The sequence below is a fragment of the Leucopleurus acutus genome, assembly GCF_964270905.1.
Source record: "Leucopleurus acutus genome assembly, chromosome: 17".
Taxonomy (NCBI): domain Eukaryota; kingdom Metazoa; phylum Chordata; class Mammalia; order Artiodactyla; family Delphinidae; genus Leucopleurus; species Leucopleurus acutus.
The window spans coordinates 52,808,100-52,826,996 of NC_139159.1; the positions used below are offsets into that span (position 1 = coordinate 52,808,100).

The window sequence follows — 18,897 nt, forward strand, 5'->3', positions numbered from 1 at the left end:
GAGAGAAAGGACCCAAGAAAATATTTGAAGAGATTATAGTCGAAAACTTCCCTAACATGGGAAAGGAAATAGCCACCCAAGTCCAGGAAGCGCAGAGAGTCCCATACAGGATAAACCCAAGGAGAAACATGCTGAGACACATTAGTAATCAAATTGGCAAAAATTAAAGACAAAGAAAAATTATTGAAAGCAGCAAGGGAAAACCAACAAATAGTATACAAGGGAACTCCCATAAGATTAACAACTGATTTCTCAGCAGAAGCTCTACAAGCCAGAAGGGAGTGGCATGATATACTTAAAGTGAATGAAAGGGAAGAACCTACAACCAAGATTACTCTACCCGGCAAGGATCTCATTCAGATTCAATGGAGAAATCAAAACCTTTACAGACAAGCAAAAGCTAAGAGAATTCAGCACCACCAAACCAGCTCTACAACAAATACTAAAGGAACTTCTCTAAGTGGGAAACACAACAGAATAAAAGGACCTACAAAAACAAACCCAAAACAATTAAGAAAATGGTCATAGGGACATATCGATAATTACCTTAAACATGAATGGATTAAATGCTCCAACCAAAAGACACAGGCTGACTGAATGGATACAAAAACAAGACCCATATATATGCTATCTACAAGAGACCCACTTCAGACCTAGGGACAAATACAGACTGAAAGTGAGGGGATGGAAAAAGGTATTCCATGCAAATGGAAATCAAAAGAAAGCTGGAGTAGCAATACTCATATAAGATAAAGCAGACTTTAAAATAAAGAATGTTACAAGAGACAAGGAAGGACACTACATAATGATCAAGGGATCAATCCAAGAAGAACATATAACAATTATAAATATATACGTACCCACCCAACATAGGAGCACCTCAATACATAAGGCAACTGCTAACAGCTGTAAAAGAGGAAATCAACAGTAAGACAATAGTACTGGGGAACTTTAACACTTCACTTACACCAATGGACAGATCATCCAAAATGAAAATTAATAAGGAAACACAAGCTTTAAATGACACAATAGACCAGATATATTTAATTGATATTTATAGGACATTCCATCCAAAAACAGCAGATTACACTTTCTTCTCAAGTTTGCACGGAACATTCTCCAGGATAGATCACATCTTGGGTCACAAATCAAGCCTCAGTAAAGTTAACAAAATTGAAATCATATCAAGCATCATTTCTGACCACAATTCTATGAGATTAGAAATGAATTACAGGGAAAAAGATGTGAAAAACACAAACACATGGAGGCTAAACAATAAGTTACTAAATAACCAAGAGATCACTGATTAAATCAGAGGAAATCAAAAGATACCTAGAGACAAATGACAATGAAAACACGATGATCCAAAACCTATGGGATGCAGAAAAAGCAGTTCTAAGAGGGAAGTTTATAGCTATACAAGCTTACCTCAAGAAACAAGAAAAATCTCAAACAATCTAACTTTACACCTAAAGGAACTAGAGAAAGAAGAACAAACAAAACCCAAAGTTAGCAGAAGGAAAGAAATCATAAAGATCAGAGCAGAAATAAATGAAATAGAAACAAAACAGTAGCAAAGATCAATAAAACTAAGAGCTGGTTCTTTGAGAAGATAAACAAAATTGATAAACCATTAGCCAGACTTATCAAGAAAAAGAGGGAGAGGACTCAAATCACTAAAATTAGAAATGCAAAAGGAGAAGTTACAACAGACACTGTGGAAATACAAAGCATCCTAAGAGACTACTACAAGCAACTCTGTGCCAATAAATTGGACAACCTAGAAGAAATGGGCAAATTCTTATAAAGGTATAACCTTCCAAGACTGAACCAGGAAGAAATAGAAAATATGAACAGACTAATCACAAGTAATGAAATTGAAACTGTGACTAAAAATCTTCCAACAAACAAAAGTCCAGGACCAGATGGCTTCACAGGTGAATTCTATCAAACATTTAGAGAAGAGCTAACACCCATCCTTCTCAAACTCTTCCAAAAAGTTGCAGAGGAAGGAACACTCCCAAACTCATTCTATAAGGCCACCATCACCCTGATACCCAAACCAGACAAAGGTACTACAAAAAAAGAAAATTACAGACCCATATCACTGGTGAATATAGATGCAAAAATCCTCAACAAAATACTAGCAAACAGAATCCAACGACATATTAAAAGGATCATACACCATGATCAAGTGGGATTTATCCCAGGGATGCAAGGATTCTTCATCTACGCAAATCAATCAATGTGATAGACCATATTAACAAATTGAAGAAGAAAAACCATATGACAATCTCAATAGATGCAGAAAAATCTTTTGACAAAATTCAACACCCATTTATGATAAAAACTCTCCAGAAAGTGGGCATAGAGGGAACCTACCTCAACATAATAAAGGCCATATACGACAAACCCACAGCAAACATCATTCTCAATGGTGAAAAACTGACAGCATTTCCTCTAAGATCAGGAACAAGACAAGGATGTCCACTCTCACCACTATTATTCAACATAGTTTTGGAAGTTCTAGCCACGGCAGTCAGAGAAGAAAAAGAAATAAAAGCAATCCAAATTGGGAAAGAAGTAAAACTGTCACTGTTTGCAGATGACATGATACTATACATAGAGAATCCTAAAGATGCCACCTGAAAACTACTAGAGCTAATCAATGAATTTGGTAAAGTTGCAGGATACAAAATTAATGCACAGAAATCTCTTGCATTCCTATACACTAATGATGAAAAATCTGAAAGAGAAATTAGGGAAACACTCCCATTTACCACTGCAACAAAAAGAATAAAATACCTAGGAGTAAACCTACCTAGGGAAACAAAAGACCTGTATGCAGAAAACTATAAGACACTGATGAAAGAAATTAAAGATGATACCAACAGATGGAGAGATATACCATGTTCTTGGATTAGAAGAATGAATATTGTGAAAATGACTATTCTACCCAAAGCAATCTACAGATTCAATGCCATCCCTATCAAATTACCAATGGCATATTTTACAGAACTAGAACAAAAAGTCTTAAAATTTGTATGGAGACACAGAAGACCCCTAATAGCCAAAGCAGTCTTGAGGGGAAAAAAAGGAGCTGGAGCAATCAGACTCCCTGACTTCAGAGTATACCACAAAGCTACAGTAATCAAGACAATATGGTACTGGCACAAAAACAGAAACATAGATCAATGGAACAAGGTAGAAAGCCAGAGATAAATCCACGCACCTATGGTCAACTAATCTATGACAAAGGAGGCAAGGGTATACAATGGAGAAAAGACAATCTCTTCAGTAAGTGGTGCTGGGAAAACTGGGCAGCTACGTGTAAAAGAATGAAATTAGAACACTCCCTAACACCATACACAAAAATAAACTCAAAATGGATTTGAGACCTAATTGTAAGACTGGACACTATAAAACTCTTAGAGGAAAACATAGGAAGAACACTCTTTGACATAAATCACAGCAAGATCTTTTTTGATTCACCTCCTAGAGTAATGGAAATAAAAACAAAAATAAACAAATGGGACCGAATGAAACTTCAAAGTTTTTGCACAGCAAAGGAAACTATAAAGAAGATGAAAAGACAACCCTCAGAATGGGAGAAAATATTTGCAAACAAATCAACGGACAAAGGATTAATATCCAAAATATATAAACAGCTCATGCAGCTCAATATTAAAGAAGCAATCCAATCCAAAAATGGGCAGAAGACCTAAATAGACATTTCTCCAAAGACAACATACAGATGGCCAAGAGGCACATGAAAAGCTGCTCAACATCACTAATTATTAGAGAAATGCAAGTCAAAACTACATGAGGTATCACCTCACACCAGTTAGAATGAGCATCATCAGAAAATCTACAAACAACAAATGCTGGAGAGGGTGTGGAGAAAAGGGAACCCTCTTGCACTGCTGGTGGGAATGTAAATTGATACAGTCACTATGGAGAACAGTATGGAGGTTCCTTAAAAAAGTAAAAGTAGAATTACCATATGACCCAGCAATCCCACTACTGGGCATATACCCTGAGAAAACCATAATTCAAAAAGACACATGCACCCCAATATTCATTGCAGCACTGTTTACAATAGCCAGGTCATGGAAGCAACCTAAATGCCCATCGACAGACAAATGGATAAAGAAGATGTGGTACATATATGCAATGGAGTATCACTCAGCCATAAAAAGGAATGAAATTGAGTCATTTGTTGAGATGTGGATGGATCTAGAGACTGTCATACAGAGTGATGTAAGTCAGAAAGAGAAAAACAAATATCGTATATTAACGCATATATGTGGAACCTAGAAAAATGGTACAGATGGACCGGTTTGCAGGGCAGAAGTTGAGACACAGATGTAGATAACCAACGTATGGACACCAAGGGGGAAAAGCTGTGGCAGGGTGGGGATGGTGGTGTGATGAATTGGGCGATTGGGATTGACATGTATACACTGATGTGTATGAAATTGATGACTAATAGAGCCTGCTGTATAAAAAACTAAATAAAATTCAAAAATTAAAAAAAAAGTATCTGTTGTCAGCGTAAACACAGTCAGAAAATGGAAAATATGAAGTAATTGGTTAGGATTTCTTCTCTGTTCCCACCCTAGAACTGATTAACTAAAATCTAGGTGTAAGAAAATATATATATATATTTTTTTGCGGTACACGGGCCTCTCACTGTTGTGGCCTCTCCCGTTGCGGAGCACAGGCTCCGGACGCGCAGTCTCAGCGGCCATGGCTCACGGGCCCAGCCGCTCTGCGGCATGTGGGATCCTCCCGGACCGGGGCACAAACCCGTGTCCCCTGCATCGGTAGGCGGAGTCTCAACCACTGCGCCACCAGGGAAGCCCGAAAATATTTTTTAAACACTATGTTGTATAATGTTTATTTCAATTATCATTTGTCTCAGTGGTAATCTTTCTGGCCAGTAGTTTTGTTTGTGGGTTTTTCCTTGCTTAGAAATCTTGAACATCTCCTCGGAGCCTCAAAGAAAGTTTTAAATTTTTGTATGGTATTCAAGGCCTTACAGAAACCTAGCTTGTGAGCCACTTCTCCTACCCTTTCACCTTGCTTCCTGTGCTCACTGAGCTCTCTGCCTTTCCTCAAATGTGATATAGACTTTCAGTCTGAAATGCCCCCTCATCACTTAACTGCCTAGCAAATTCTGATCACTCTCAAAGCTCAGCTCAAATTTCCCCTCAAGTGAAGTCTTCCTGCATCTTTCTTTCGTCTCCTGGCCAGATTATTTACTTCCTCCTCTGCCTTCCTTTTCTTTCTTTATTCACATCACAAGTGTGGCATATATTACACTGTTATTATAGGATGCTTGCTCTTCTGCTAGTTTCTTAATCTTTTGGAGAGCAGATACAATATATTGTTTATCTTTTCATCACCAGAGCCTGGCATGGTGAAAGAGGTAAATAAATGAATTGGATCACGGATCTTTTTACAGTTGTCAACAGCCATTTAATAAATGAGAAGATATCCAAAATGTCTTTTTCTTTTATATGAGTGTATTAATCTTAATGTTTAAGTGGATGGATTCTTTGAATAGTTGGTATTTCTAGTAGCCTGTATATTCCCAAGGTAATTTACATTGCTCCCACTTTTTTCCATAGCTTAAAGTCCAACCTGTGGGCTTCCTAACAAAATTATGTAACTAGCTAAAATATATCATAAAATTTTCTTGAAAGTTATTACTTTACAGGCTCTTGTTTCCCTAAGATCTTCCAGAAGAAATAATTTAAGGTTGGTGTCTATCCAAAAGCCTTCTGTATAGCTGATGGCATTGAAGTGGAGCCAGAGAAAACGATAAAGAAGCAGGCTAACTACTCCTTTGCCAAGGAGCTAGAAGGACAAGCTGAAAAGTGACTTTCTCTTGACTAAAGAAAACCGCATTCCACTAAAGGCAGCACATTTTCAGACTGGTGATTGGCCAACTTTATGTCCAGAAGAAAAGCTATTTAATAGAGGAGTGGCCTTTCAGAGAATTAAACTTTTTGTCTAGGTCTGGACTGTAGAAACAGGGCCTGTCTTGCCCATCCTGAAGTAGGGCAGTTAAAGCTCTTTTGGTCTATAAGAGAAAATCAAACTCCCAGGGAATTTTAAAAGGCCTTTTGCTTGTGAAATATGACAGTTTGCAGCGCCTTTTCTTCTTCCATTTACCCTTTCAATGAGGAAACTTATTTTCCTGACCAAAAATGCATTAAGCAGCAGCTGCAGCCATTTCCCCTTAGGCAACATGCTGGGGGCATATTTGAGAGACGAACTCCCTGAAGATAAATGGGTTCCTCAGTAGCCTTGGGCAGGGGGAATCAGGGTGAATCCTTTATTTTTATACTCTGGGCATTTCTGTGGATTGGCTGGTTAGCCCAATTTAAAAATCAGCCAAACTCTTTTTTTTTTTTTTTTTTAATTAATTTATTTTTGCTGTGTTGGGTCTGCATTTCTGTATGAGGGCTTTCTCTAGTTGTGGCAAGCGGGGGCCACTCTTCATCGCGGCGCCTCTCTTGTTGCAGAGCACAGGCTCCAGACGCGCAGGCTCAGTAGTTGTGGCTCACGGTCTTAGTTGCTCCGCGGCATGTGGAATCCTCCCAGACCAGGGCTCAAACCCGTGTCCCCTGCATTAGCAGGCAGATTCTCAACCACTGCGCCACCAGGGAAGCCCCAATCAAACTCTTGATAAGGAATAGTTGCTCATCTGCAGTGTTTCGTGTCCCAGTTGTTGAAGTTTTGCAGGGGATCCCTGTGCCTGGTTAAGGTGCTTTTCTCTATTTCCAAGTTTGAGGCAGTTTGAGTGGCGACCTCTTGTGGTCTGGAGTGAGGTTGAGAAGCTGAGCGAAGTTCCTCTTTGTTAGGAAATTGTCTCTCAGGCTGCAGGGCTCGGAGCGATAGTGACTATTATTGAAATGTAATGACGCAGTCATATCGCACATCACATAAAATCCTCTCTCTGAGACTGTACGTAGGTGCTCAAATCTCTCCTCATCATTTTCTGGGACTCTTCTCTTCCCTGTTCCTCACTTCTTTGCCCTACTCTCCCCACAGATGTTGTCTTCTCTCCCATTGCCCACGTCTGCCTTCAGGATCTCCTTGTCATAGACTTAGATTTCTGCAAATATTTGTTTGTACCCTTTACCTCTGATTAGCCCACAAAGACAAGATAGCAGAAATCCTCCTCAGAAGGGGAGAAATGGGAATGGTTATGAAAACTAACATTTTAGCCTATCCCGTGATTCAGCTGCCTTGTGCTACAATGATGCTAATTGGATATGCCCTTTCATTTAGGATTTAGGGCAAAATAGATAATATTTTATCAGCTGAGAATTTACTGAGCATCTACTTCTTTCCACAAGTACTTTCTTGGTGATAATTATGAAATCACTGTGTTTGTAACTCTCATTCTTTCTTTCTCTCTCTCTTTCTCTCTTCTCTCCTGTCATCCTTGACAACTGTTTTTACTTGCTTATGGCTTTTGACGACTGGAAGTATTGATTAATAATGCATAAGATTTAGTAACACAAGTCTATAGTACTTCACGTGACAGGAACGAAATTTCTTCAAGTCTAGGATTCATTTTACCTCTTCAGATTATATGTTGAAAATAATCATTTTTAGGTAAAATGGCCTTTGGAATCACAGTTTACAAAAACAGAGCTTTGTGAACAATTTTATCTGTTGAGAGAAGGACCAGTGGATTTAAATACATCTTTCCCATATTAAATGTTTTGAATTGATAATTCATGTTTCAAAGAAAAAAATATAATAGATCTGATAGTTCGATTGTTTTTTTTTTTTAGCATATTTTTTTTTCTCCCTCAGTTAATGAAATGAAGTGTTTATAGTGAGGAGGGTCCTCTGGCAGTGGGCCTGTGACCAACAATAGTGTTTGTAGCAGGAGCAGGTGAGCAGCAGAAGTTGGAGGTGAATGCTGAGGTTGTGGGGTGGTGGTCTTGGGAAAGGTACAGATTAACCGAGCAAACCTAGATGTTACTCAGTACAAAACAGAACCTTTTCCCACTTCTAAATGGCATCAAGACTGCTTTGAAAGGGTGTTAGGTGAGCAGTGAGAAGTAAGAGTGATAAGGTAGAAGAGGAAATGAGAGTGCAGCCTCTCCTTCACACGCAGGCTTTCCCCTCAACCAAAGGCAGACCCCAGATTCTACCCCAGAGTTTGTTTGAAATGAGGTTAGAAGTTGCCTTCAGCTTCCGTGACAAGGGTTATACTCTAGAATGATGATTTACGCTACCATTATGAAATAACCAGCTCTCTAATTGGGAGCTACCAAATATCTCTCGTGCTTGATGTTTAGAGGTTCACATTTTGTTGAGAAGGCCCTAGATTATTACTTGGAAAACAAATTTGTTAGAGTACCTCTGTATACAACTTGATTTATCTTTATTATGCAAATAAAAATTGAGCAATAACAAAACTTTATTATATGAAGGAACAGTATGTGATACAAGGAAAGGGCCAAAGGCTGTGAGCCGGTATGCCTGAAGCCTAGCTTGGCCATCCCCATTCCCAGCGAGAATGGCATCGTTTTTATTCATTTTGTGTATTGAGTTTCAATGTAATATTTTATTTGAAAGAAGGTGTTGTACCGAAAAAGAGAAAAAAAGCTTTAGAAATCCCTGCTGATACAGGTGCCGCATCCTGGGTTTGTCCTTGGGTGCAGGGATGATTCCTTTCTGTTTTCAGAGCACCTGGTGCCCTCCGCTGACATCAGCCACCCTCTGCCCCCCATGCTGAGCGCACATGTACTGAGTGATGATCCCCATGGGCCAGACGCTCTAAGTGTTTTACCTGTGGGCTATCTTCATTAGCGGGTAAACTTTTTCTGTAAAGGACCAGATGGTAAATGTTTTAGGCATTTTGGGCCATAAGGGCTCTGTCACATTTACTCATCTCTGCTGATGTAGTGCAAAAGAAGCCATAAGACAGTATGTATTGTGTTTGGATAAAACGCACACAATACAAGGTAAAAGAATTAGAAATATAATCTACATCCTTTAACTTCAAATCTTGTATTTTTTCCATAATTCCTGCTAGCAGAATGGCCCCCTGAAATATAAAGGAAATTTTCTAGGTAAAAACAAAAATGCATTTATCCTCTCTAAGTGAATAACAGACCTTTAGGAAAAGAATAAAAGTAATAAAAGACAAAAGAGGAAGGAAACCTTGGAAAGAATTAATTTTTTTTATTTCATAGAAACTCCCCCCCCCCAATAGAGCAATGCATTGTCATAATATTGTTTGGTTGACTGTTAATGTACAGTAAGTCCCCTACATACGAACCTTCAAGTTGCGAACTTTCAAAGATGTGAACATGCGTTCGTATGTCCAGTCACGTAAGTTAGTTCATATGTCTGGCGTACATTGTCACCTGCACACACCCTCTACAAGTGGTTGTGCTTTTGTGTACTTTACAGTACTATATAGAGTACAGTAAGTACAGTATCTTTATTTCAAGCCCAGGACGTCTGGAAGCGAGGGTAAAAGCAGCGGTGATATAGCTGGTACGGTACTACCCAGACATCACTGGATCGTTTTTTCAAGAGGGTAGATAGAATTGAATCCAGCAAGGAAGCAGAACCTGTGCCATCAGCGTCAGGCGTGAGTGAGATTGCAGCTTGCCCTCCGTCTCCTATTGCTGAGGATCCTTCAGCTCTGCCATCTCCCACCTCCTCTCCCTCCTCCAGTCAGTAACTCTTCTTGCCTGTTCACTCGATGCCAGCCCCTGTATGCCAGCTGTTGTACTGTACTACTGTACTTCTCAAGGTACTGTACTGTAAGATTAAAAATGTTTTCTTTATTTTTTATGTTTTTTTATTTTTTTATGTATTATTTGAGTGAAAAGTATTATAAACCTATTACAGTACAGTACTGTATAGCCAATTGTGTTATTTGGGTACCTAGGCTAACTTTGTTGGACTTAGGAACAAACTGGACTCCCGCATTTGCTCTCGGGATGGAACTCGTTCATATGTAAGGGACTTACTGTATTGTTATGTAACATATCTGCTAATAATGTAGAGAAACATTAGTATCTTTGCTTCATTAATATTCTCTCTGAATCTACACATTTTCCCTTCAGAAGTAATCTGCCTGTGTTTTCCTTTGTTTATTTGCATATTTTTCTTTTTTTTTGGCCACGTGTGCAGCTTGGTGGATCCCTGACCAGGGATTGAACCTGGGCCACAGCAGTGAAAGCACTGAATCCGAACCACTAGACCACCAGGGAACTCCCTATCTGCATATTTTTCTTACAAAAGACCTACTGCCTGTAGGAGACAATATGGCATAATGGTGCAATGGTTAAGAGCCCTAGAGCTAGGATCAGATTTCCTGGTTTTGACCTCCAGCTCTGGCATTTACTTTTTTCAAATAACTGCACTTCTCTATTCCTCAGTTTTCTCAACTGTACAGTGGGTACAATAATAGTGTCTATGACATAGGGTTGCTGTGAAGATTGTATGAGCTAATACATGACAGCACCCACTGCATATGTGCTGGTTACTCTTGTGCACACTCAGGGAATATTGTCTGTTATCACTCTTGTTATTAATACACATCAACTCTTGAATCACCATCACCCTGAAATTTGCCAATCACATTTATTTTTCTTGATTTATATTTTTCACTTGGATCTAAATGTTTTATGAAGTTGTCCATACAGGAAAAAACCTCAAAATATATTTTACATTTACATTTCTATGGAAATATACACAGACTATTTTGATTTTAATTGCTCTGTAAAAATACTTATACTGTTTTTATTGTTTGCTACAACATAAAATTTTCTTTAAAGGTGAAAGCATTTGTATATGAGGGTCTGTAGAAAATAAGTTTAGATGATGTCATCTATCACAATTCCTTTGTGTTGCTTATAAAATAAAAGTAGAGAGGAGATGTGTGCACAGCCAGTGGTCATCATCAATGCCATTGACTTTTTAGACCTTGGGATACCAACTGTGGTAAGTCAGTTGTTTTGGCATCTTTGGAATTATAACAGGTTTAGAGGAATTTTGACTATAACTGCTGATAGGTATAATATTTGGTGAGAATGTGCCATCTTTGTCGACATCCTCTGTCAGGAGTTCAGTTTATCCACATGTCTCCCTCCATCTCTCACCTTTCCAAGCAGCATTCCCAAGGTGAACCAGTCTTACTAATAGAAGAATGTCCTTCTAGTGTGTTGAAAGGAAAATGACAACCACTATTGTGAAGTGCATTTAGATGAGGAACTGGGGTACTTCTAGGGAAAAGACATCACCCTTTCACTAACAGTTTAACCCAGTAGCAAAGCCAGGAGTCATTTTTCTGGAATGAGTAGCCCAGATAGAGTCTAGACAAAAACCTAGTAAAAATTAAAGTATATAGTTTGCCAAAAGGTGGTAAAAGGAAAGAGAAAATGAAGTAGGGCAGGGTAAGGGGAGCTGGCAGGTATTTTAGGGCAATTTAAAATAGAGTGGTCAAGGTAGGCCTTCTTGAGAAAATTGAACAAAGTCTTGAAGGACGAGTGAGCCATGTGAATATCAGGCCAAAGAGCATTCAAGGCATATGGAACAGCTCATGCAAGGTTGGAGCAGGCCTGGAGCATTAAGAAAGCCAGTGGGGCTGGAGCAGAGTGAGAAGAGGAAAGCAGTAGGGAATCAAGTCAGGAAGGTGGTGGGCCAGAACGAGGGACATCGTGAGAGGTTTACCGGATTTTTAGGAGATAGTGCCATTTTAATTATTTCTCTGCTTGGAACTTTCTATTTTATAAAATAGTGACTACTTTATAAAAGAAATTAATTTATAATTAATATATAATACTTCACCATAGAAATCATTACATTATTTTAACTTTTAGGAACATTCATACACATACCCATATAATCATTTCAGTTTCCCATTTATGATGAAAATATTTGCCTATAGTAATTTCAACAATGAAGTGTCCTTTATAAAAGTTTTCTCCTGTATCTAACCACCAGATTATTTTTTAATGTGCTATATTCAGTTTCATTGCGGGCCTACGTTGATCGACTCACTGTTCTCTATATTTTTATGATATATTTAGTTCATTCACATTCGAACTACTTGTGGAGAATAAAAATATAGAGAGCAATTTTATGTCCTCTTAAAAATTATAGCTTGAACCAGAAAGAGGTTACTTCTTGCTCCTGCTCTTTGATTTCATTTTAATTTCAAAACTAATTTCATGCTTTTGAATGTTAAATCACTATAAGGGTTTTCAACTTCCTGTCTTTATTTCTAGCATTATCTTTTATCTACCATGCTAATTTCTTTCCTGATTAATTGGGAGTACAACAGACACCAGCACAGAAATAGCAGAGGTCAGAATGCTTACCAAGTGAGGTTCTGATATAATGCATAATTCATGAAATATATTCACTCGTGTTTTCCACTGTGCTCAGTTGAAAATGTGCCCTGCTAAATGCAGCTCCCCACATTGTTTTAAATGTTGTTGAAATCTACAGATTCCTACTGTTTTTATACTTTTGAGAAAGTCTCTTTTAGTCTTTGTCATTGGCTTTCTTTATAAATGGTTCTTCTAAAAAGAATCCTCTTTGGTTTTGTCCCTCAAGGTTCTCTGAAGTTGGTTACTCAGTGCCAAAGGAATTATAAGTACCAGCTCATAATTCCTTGAGAACCAGTTAGTTCTTAAGTTAATCTCCTGATAAGCAAAGTTGAGTTTATTTCGTTATATAATATAGCTGTTTTTAACCAATATTCTATTATTTTGTGTTTTCAAAGAGAAAATTTATTGCTGTTCTTGCTTTGGGAATCAGGACTCTTTCAGCTGCAAGTGGCAGAAATTCAATTCAAATTAGGTTAATTGAAAAAGGAATGGAAGGACAAAGGATGTAGGGTTGATTCAAACAGTACATCCAGGGCTTCGTGTGGTAGCCGAGGATTCTAGATGTATGTGTGTCTCTCTTACCTTTACTAACCTCTTATTTTGGCATGATTTTTGAGTAACGGGTGGCAACAAAGATGGTCAGCTGCCAGTCCCAGGCCTCATAGTTAACATTTCCAAAGAAAAGACCATGATTCTCTTCCCCCTAATGTTTATAATTTCTTCAGAAGGGTCACATTTGGCCATTTTCGCCATGTGCATACCCCTGGATAAATTTTCATCCTGAGGGAGGGATGAGAAGCTCTGATTAATATGAGTTGAGTGCCTTACTGAGGTAGGGAAGGTGAAATGGCCTGGTTAAGGGACGGGAGGTTCTCACACAGGAGAAGCAAGTCAAGCAGCGATAACAAACTCCCATGTCCAATTCAGGTCTTTTTGACGCCGAGCGTTAGGCCAAGGGTCTCTCTACTAACAACACTTCTTTAGGTTAGTTACTTAAATTTTAGAATTTCTTCAAAGCGATCTTCTAAATCTCTGGAAACCATAAACAGCTCAGATACAAAGACTCTCAAAATGTAGGAGCATGTTTTTTCCCTCCATTTAAATCACTGTCTCCACCGTTAACTATCCTGGGTATACAGAGCTCCTAGAGAAATATAAGCAAACTACATTGTAGTAAAGTGTGTATTGTGTTTGTGTTCTATCAGGTAGCATTCTTTAAAGTGTTAAAGTGCTAAGGGGTCAAAGCGCAAGATGTGAATCATAAGATAGCGTCCTGATATGAGTAGTTTGGGGCCCTTTTGAATTTGGGAGGTAGAAGGAGCACTGATGTTTGTAGAGTAGCCTCATTTGTTTCATAATAATAAGGGGTAAGGTTATGATGACATGTTTATTATTTGCTTGTTTTTGCTCTGATCTAGTGAAATCCTCTTTTGGATTAAAAAAATCCCACGTTAAAAATTAAAAATAAATGTAATAAGCAAAGGAGGCACAACTGTTCTCTTGGATGTGTCTGAAAGGCCACGTAGTGAAACATAAACACAACCATGCCGGCCTCTGATTGTAGGGGAGATGTTACAGTTCAGTGTTGGTCAGCCTGCTTTCTGAGATTCACATATCAAAAGCGTGACAATTTTGTTTCAGAGCCAAGAATAAAAGATAAAAAAGGAAGAAAGTAATAGGAGAAAAGAAAAGCTCTGAGCAGGAATAGTACCGTAACAGGATTCCTAACCACCTGTCACCCTTTCAGACCAGGGCATTGAATGACTCGGGATTATCAAGAGCATATTTCTCATTTCAGAGTCATTATTTAGAAATTTAAATATATCTAATTGAATCAGTGCTCCAGCAGAGCCATTGCTTCTTTTCATTTCTGCTGCCAAAATTCATAACTTCGTCATCTCCAGCCTGGATTACCACTTTGGCCCCCTGGGTACCTGCCTGCTCCATGGTCTGTCCCCTGTAGTTCATGCTCAACTTTGGGGTCAGGGTCACCATTCTCTGGAGTCAAACTAATTGTGCTACTTATCTTTGTAAGACTCATCCATGACACCTTTTCATCTACAAGGAAAAAGCGAAACTTGTTTTTCTACACAAGACCCTTTATATTAGGCGTAGACTCTGGAATCTGGGAGCTGCAATCAAATCCCAGTTCTCCTGCTTATTAGCTGGGTAGCGTAGGTATCAGTTTACGAACCTTCTTTATATCTAAGCCTCCTCATCTATAATGGGGTGATCAAAATGAGATCTGCTTTACAGACTTGTTTTGTAAGGACTAAATGAGAAAAAAGTATGTAACGTATTTACCACAGCAGCTGACATATAGTTAATTTTTTATTGAGGTGCAATTGACATACAATATTATATTAGTTTCAGGTGTACAACATAGTGGTTTGACATTTGTACAATGTATGTTGTGAGATAATCACCACACTAAGTCTAGATACCATCTGTCACCATACAAAGTTAATACAATGTTGTTGACTATATTCCCCATGCTGTAGTTTATATTCCCATGACTTACTTACTTTATAGCTGGGAGTGTGTACCTCTTAATCCTCTGCATCCATCCCACCCCCCCCCACCATTCCCCTCCCTTCTGGCATCCACCAGTCTGTTCTCTGTATCTATGAGTTTGGGTTTTGTTTTATTTTGTTTGTTTTGTTTTGTTTTTTAGATTCTACTTAGAAGTGAAATCATGCAGTATTTGTCTTTCTCTGATTTATTTCACTAAGCATGATACCCTCAAATTCCACCCCTGTAGTCCAAAATGCCAAGATTTCATTCTTTTTTGTGACAGAGTAGTATTCCATTGTGTATATTCCACATCTTCTTTATACGTTCATCCATTGATAGACAGGTTGTTTCCATATCTTGGCTATTGTAAATAATGCTGCAGTGAGCATAGGGGTGCATAGATCTTTTTGAGTTAGTGTTTTCACTTTCTTCAGGTAGATACCCAGTAGTGGAATTGCTGGATCATTTGGTAAGTCTATTTTTAATTCTTTGAAGAACCTCCATATTGTGTTCTATGTGTCTTCACCAAGCTATTATCAAAAAAGACAAGAAGTAACAAATGTTGGCAAGGATATGGGGAAAAGGGAACCCTTGTGCACTGTTGGCATATAGTTAGTTCTTAATAAATATTGGCTACACTGTGAATTCTCTCTCTCTTCTTAGCCCCATCCGTGGCCATTCCCCTATATCTGCCCTGTGATTTAGCCACGAGCTTCTTGGTTCTTGAATTGCCATTCTGTTTTATATTTCTTGGCCTTTATACATTCTGCTTCCTCTGTTTCCCCCACTAGATTGAATGGTTTAAGCTCAGTAATTATATATTACTTGTCTTTGCTGTTCTTAACACAGTGCCAGGCACCTTGTTGAAGACTTGTAAGAAATAATGTTGAATGAGAACAGCTGTTCATTCCTCAAAATAAAATTGGCTTCTTCAAGTATTTGCTTTTAGTTTGGCGTTATAGTGGGGTAATATAGAAGGCTCACTGGAAAAAACTACTTCACGCTAGGGTCCTGGGTATCCAAGTGTTGTGGAATAGGTTCTTTGGGCTAAGTCAGTGAATTTTTTTCACAACCCTTTTCAGTCGTCTCTGACCAGGCCATCTATTACAACAGACAGAAGCTCGATTTAACATTAGATATTTTGAAAAAGGAAAATATGCTCATTCATGGAATTAAAAGAGAAAAGAAGAAAATCGTCGCACAGGCAGAAGTTTCTCCGGGCGTGTTTTGTTTTCCTGATGCATAGGGTTAAGACTGCTGGGTTTTAAGAATTACTCCTTGATTATGGCTCGTTCTCTCAAGACCCCATCTTTCCTGCATGGGAGAGAACCAGCATGATTCAATATAAGTGCAGGTCACTGCTGTTGAGTTCGTCCAGCTGTGTCATCAAGGTGTGAAGAGCTAGTGGCACTTTAATTTGGATCAGTTTTGAAGCATTCAACCAAAGTGATTGGACCACAGTAAAATACATTAGGAACATTTCTACTACAAAAACGTGTAGCTTTTTCTCAGCAACTTTTTCTAAGGACTCAGAAAAAATAATTCTTCTCTGATCTCCAGAAGCTAGTTTTGTTAAGGGGTGACCAGCTACTTTTAAAAATGTAGTTAAGAAGGGAGAAGTATGAAGTGCTAAGAGGAGCTAAGGTTCATTGTAAACATTTCTTAGACTTTGGAGTTGCTCTATTTGCATATTGCAGTGATTCAGTGTTGGTGAGTTGCCCAGAATCACAGAAGTACAATAAATGACTGTCTTGTTCAAGACCTACTCGTTATTTGTTTATGAACTACTACTCCAATATTGTTTGCCCTACTTTATAAATATTTAAGTTCACTTTAACTTTAATCCTCGAGTAAACAAACATTTCATCCAGTGACAAAAAAGAGTAGTATATTCTAATTGTATAATATCAACAAAATATTTTAAAATTAACTTATGCAAATATGGTTGGATGTTTGCCATTTGTTGATTGAAATGAAATATTTGAAAAATTGCTTCAAATGTTTTTCACAATTAAAATTTTTGCTACCATAGATTAATTTGTCATGGAAACACTTATACAAATACATTCTTCTTTATGAATTCATTACAATTACAGAGTCTTAGATGTGTCTTAGAAATAAATTATAAAATTACTTTAAACAGATATTGTATTAGCTTTTTAGTAAAAATAAAATGTAATAAGCGATGGCTTGGAAGTTATTTGTGAGAATTGCAGAAGGAAATTCTATAAATCCCATTTTGACAGATTTTTTATTCTTTGTAATTTGTGATGGGAAACACTACATAAATATCTTTAATGGTATGCTTTTGGCACCATTTGTTACATTTATCTCTTAGGATAGGGTGTGTGTGTGTGTACGTGTGTGTGTATGTGTGTATGTACATCTACTGTCCTTCCACCCAACTCCCCACACATTAGTTTTTCTTTTTTTCAATAAAATAAGTGATAACATTTTTTGGATTTGGGAATTTATAAAACCAAGTCATGTGTTGAGGAATTGGGAAGCAAATATGGGAGGGTATCAAGGGAAAATGTGGGCTAACACGATAAATTAACAGCTTCAAAATTTGAGCTGTGCATATACTGTTTTAAGAATCTGTTTTTGCTGTATTTCTTCATCTAGTTGGATCTTCTTCCAGTTGGATCTCCACTTTTATAAATATTATTGAAGAAAAGCTGACACTTAAGATCTTGCCATGTATATTTAAGAAACTTGCCATGCTTATCATAATGAATTAATGTTTTACATTCTGGTACAACCTCCTGTCTCACTGCAGACTGGTAACTAACATTTCATCGACTGCAGAGATCCATGAATCATACTGGGGAGTAGCACTACTCGAAGTCACCTCCTGGGTCTTTAATTCATGTCTACTCGATATTTAACACTTTCTACGTGCAACGTCAGAGTTTCTGTGCTCTTTCCCATTCTGCAGTGTATTGGAATTAATGTATATCTTGTTTTTTGGATACTACTCAGTCTTCTTATAAAAAAGAAAAAATTTACAATACTTATAACGGATTAGATTTTTACTGATTCCTACATAACTTGTTGGTCGGAAGGAATGCATTTATAGTACAAAGGCTGATCATGGGAAAAGCTAAGAAAGATAAAATTGGGTTTTGGAGACTTGTACCTTATAATTGAGACTCAGGCCTACTATGTTATGTCTGTAGAGTTTGCATTTCCTTTGGCAACACATTAAATTTTTTTTTAATCAAAATAAAATACGCATGCCATAAAATTCACCCTTTTAAAGTGAACAATTCAGTGTTTTTTTTAATATATTGAAAAAACTATGCAACCATCACTGCTAATTCCAGAACATTTCCATCATTCCCGAAAGAAATTCCATACCTCTTGGCAGTCACTTTCTTCTCCTCCCTCCCTTGGCCCTTGGTAACCATAATCTACTTCCTGTCTCTGTGGATTTGCCTGTTCTGGACATTTCCTATCAATTGAATTGTACAATATGTGACCTTTTCTGTCTTTATTCTTTTACTCAGCCTAACGTTTTCAAGGTCCATCTGTGTTGTAGCATGTATCAGTACTTCCGTCCTTTTTATGGCTGAATAGTGTTCCATTGTATGGTTGTATGCGTATCCTACATTTTGTTTACCCACTTATCAGTTGATGGACATTTAACTTACTTACACTTTTGGCTATTATGAAAACAGTTCTATGCACATTTATGTATGTTTTTGTGTGAATACATGCTTTCAACGCTTGTATAAATACCTAGGAGTGGAATTGCTGGCTCATATAGTAACACCACATTTAAATTTTGGAGTAACTGTCAAACTGTTTTCCACACTTTTACATTCTCATCAGCAAGATACGAGAGCTCCACTTTCTAAACATTCTAGCCAATATTTAAATGTGGTAATTGCCCAAATTTTCACTGGGTTAGTTTTCTTTTGTGAATGCTAAAGTCTTGACAGATATACTTTGCAAATATTTCCTCCCACTCTGTGGATTGTCTTTTCACTTTCTTTAT

General features: G+C 37.8%; 1 protein-coding gene across 2 annotated transcripts in view; it reads left to right on the forward strand.

Moving 5' to 3' along the window:
• OXR1 (oxidation resistance 1) overlaps window positions 1-18,897 on the forward strand; it is a 459,041-nt gene that overhangs the window by 43,469 nt on the left and 396,675 nt on the right. The window lies entirely within an intron of this gene.